The sequence below is a fragment of the Neomonachus schauinslandi genome, chromosome X (assembly GCF_002201575.2).
Source record: "Neomonachus schauinslandi chromosome X, ASM220157v2, whole genome shotgun sequence".
NCBI classification, from domain to species: Eukaryota; Metazoa; Chordata; class Mammalia; order Carnivora; family Phocidae; genus Neomonachus; species Neomonachus schauinslandi.
The window spans coordinates 19476466-19480496 of NC_058419.1; positions in this window are offsets into that span (position 1 = coordinate 19476466).

Below are 4031 nucleotides of genomic sequence, written 5' to 3' on the forward strand. Positions count from 1 at the left end.
CTTATGACAAACTATATGTTGGCCAAGTGAACATAATGAAAAATTGAAAAAATTGGAAAAAAAAGACACAGGTTGAAGAGTTCAAAATAGTGTGTTAGTTTGGAATAGCTGATTGTCCCCAACACAAGGGAAGTTTGCATTCACACACATGCTGTTTTCCATACACCTACATTGGGTGTTCATAAAAAAGATGGGAAAGACTTCCCTGCAAGCTTCCTCAAAATCTTTTCTGAAGCAAAAGCCTAGAGATGCATGGGGTGGGGCAGAAAAACCTCTCACTTCCATGGCACAGGCAAAGATCTATTGCTTCTAGGGGAAGGAGCAGAAGCAAAACTTGTCTACCTCTAAGGAAACAATATGGAATTCTTTACCCAGAACTCAGGAAAATTCCTTTGGTCCTCAGAGAAGAATATAAACAAAACCTTTTACCTCTTGAGCAGGGGCGGGGAACTTAAGCCCAGGATCCTACACGTATACCAAGCATAGATCTCCTACTACTGGGGGAGGACAGGAAACTCCCACTCAAGACCAAAGACAGATATAAGGCAGAGTTGCAATCCCACTGTGAGGAGGGCTAGGAATACTAGAAAGCTCCATTCCTGAAGCTCAAGGGCACAGGGACTCCTTGAGAGTAATACCGGACCAAGAAAACAGAGAACATACTATGCCCCCATGAGGAGCCTAGCACCAAATAACAAGCAACATCAGTTTTCTGCTGGAGGAGGGGCAAGAGCATAGAAAGAACTCCCCTCTGTGGCCTAGACGTGCAAGGGCAACTGAAAGCTGAGGGGGAAGCAGAAAGACTGAGAAAAACCCTCCGGCACACAACTCACACTCTAGGGACTCCATAACAGTAGCTTACTACCACAGGAATTCAAAGCCCATGGTGCAATGATGGTAATGATAGCACATATCACAAAGCCTGCTCAACTACTGAGTGGACTTACTCAATTTCACAATTAAACAGCCTTATAGAAGAAGAGACAGGGTCATTTCCAGCATAGCAGCTTATCTTAGTTTCTACTATTCTTCTAAATACATTGCCTGGCATTAAATAAAAAATTAAGACACAAACACAAAAGCAAGGAAAAACAATCCCTTGTCAAGAAATAAAGCAATCAACCAAACCTGATTTAGAGATGTTACAAATATTAGAATGGTTAGACAGAGACTTTCTAATAACTACAATAATTATGATAAATGACCTAGTAGAAAAGATGGACATACATGCATGAACATACAGAGAATTTCAGTACAGCACTGAAAACTATATGAGAGAGTAAAATGGAAATACTATAAATTAAAAAAAAAAAGAACACAGTCACAGGGACGCCTGGGTGGCTCAGTCAGTTAAGCATCTGACTCTTGATTTGGGCTCAGGTCATGACCTTAGGGTTGTGAAATTGAGCCCTGCATTGGCTCTGCGCTGGGCATGGAGCCTGCTTAAGATTCTCTTTCCTCCTCCCTCTGCCCCTCCCCCTATCCCTCTCTAAAAACAAACAAACAAAAAACGCAGTAACAAAATAATACAGTAAGGAGGTGATACAAATGAAGAATGCCTTTGACAGGTTTATTAATAGATGGATACAGCCAAAGAAGTAATTAGTGAACTCAAGAATAGATCATTGTAAATTATCCAAACTATAATGCAAAGAGAAAAAAAGTGGGGAAAAAAAGAACAAAGCATCCAAAAGTTGTGGTATAATATATAGTTTACCCAGAACAGGGGCACGTAATTTGAGTCTCAGAAAAGAAGGCAGGAAAAAAAATATGGGCAAAAGAATCATTTAAAAACATAATGACTGAGAAGTTTTCAAAAATAATGAAAGACTATAAAACACATATCCCAGAAACTCAGAGAAAAAGAATGTGGATAAATATAAATACACACACTTCAAGTACATCATAGTCAAACTTCTGAAAACCAACTACAAAACAAAAGTATTGATGGTAAAAAGATGCAGTACATACAAAGGAACAAAAATTAGAAACACAGTAGACTTGTCATCAGAAACTATGCAATCCAGAAGATAATTGGGTGACATCTTTCAGGTATTGAAAGAAAAATCTGTCGACCCCAAAACCTTTATCTATTAAAATGTTTTTCAAAAATGAAGACAAAATACAAACTTTCTCAAACAAAAGCTGAGAGAATTTACTTCTCAGTAAGACAAGTAAATATGGGTTACAAGAAATGTTCAAGGAAGTTATTTAGGCAGAAAAAGTATGATGCCATATGGAAACTTGGATCTATAGCAAGCAATGAAGAGGGCCAGGAATGATAAAAATAAAAGTAAATATAAAAGGTATTTGAAGAAAACAGGCACTTCCAAGAAAACCATAGTAACAATGTATTTTGGAGTTTATAACATATGTATAAATAAAATGTATGGCAACAATCACACAACAGATATTAGGGAAGAATTTAAAACATATTGGTGTAAATTTCTTATACTATGTAAGAATTGTATATTACTTGAAGTTGGACTCTGCTTAAGATGTATATTATAAACCACAGTGAAGCCAATAAACATAATTCTGAAAAGAGGCATAAATAAGGCAATAGAGGAGATAAAATGACATCACAAACATCACTCAACTTACTCAAAAGAAAACAAGAAAAGAGGAAAAATGAAAAAAGAACAGATGAGATGAACAAAAAATAATCCCTTGACTTCTTGTTTGGCCCATGGATTTTTTTTTTTTTAAGAATGGTATTATTTATTTTCCATGGATTGGAAGATATAGTTTTAACGTAACCACATCAATAATTCCATTAAGTATAAATGGTCTTATTACCCACCAAAAGGTTGATATGGTCAGGTTGACTATAAAAGAAAAACCCAAATATATGCTTTCTACAAGAAGCTTACTATAATTACAAAAACATTGATACATGAAAAACAAAATTAAGGAAAATAAGATATACCATGAAAACCTTAACCAAAAGAAAGCTACAATGGCTATATGAATTATTATCAGACCAAGAACACTTCAGATCAAGTAATATTACCACCAGACATAAAGAGGGACATGATGTAATGATAAGGAATTCAATTTGTTAAGAAGACATCATAATCCTAAATGTTGTGTATACCTACTAACAGAATTTCAGACTACATAGAGCAAAAACTGTCAGAACTGAAAGGAGAAAAAGACAAATACAATATTACAGTTGGATACTTCCCACATCTCTCTCATTTAGCAATAGAACATGTAGGGAGAAAATAAATGAGGATATAGAATGTATGTATAATATTAGCAATGAACTTGACCTGACACTTATAGAACACTTAACCCAACAACAGAAGAATATACACTGGTTTCAGGTGCACATGGTACATTCACAAAAAATGGCTTATTTTCTGGTGCATAAAAGAAATATAATAATTTCTTTTTATTTTTTTAATTTAACATACCAAATAAATCTAATTCATTTAATTCCTCACAAAATCTTTGAGATGTTCCAGGAGCTCTCTGGAACACCTCAGATTGTGGACAAAATATTTCATTTTAGAATTTGATTTGGGGAAGTATGTCAAAAACTTTCAGAGTTTTGAAGAATTGGCTAAATAGGATAACAGATCATTATGAACCAATATTTAATTACCCTTTTAACCAAAGTGACAATAAAAGATATCACAGACAAATACATAAGTTCACACAGCTGTGAGCAAAATTTACCTTTTTTTAAAATATTAAGATTCTTTTTGTTTTTTGGAGAGTAAATCAAAGACCTGATAAAAATAGGTAATTATTTTGGTAAAACACAGGATTCTTATTTCTAGACATATAACTTTAAAGATAAAAATATTTACAATGTTGTATATATACAATGGAATATTATACAGCCATCAAAAAATGAAATCTTGCCATTTGCAACAACGTGGATGGAACTAGAGGGTATTATACTAAGTGAAATAAGTCAATCAGAGAAAGACAAGTATCATATGATCTCACTGATATGTGGAATTTGAGAAACAAGACAGAGGATCATAGGGGAAGGGAGGGAAAAATGAAACAAGATGAAA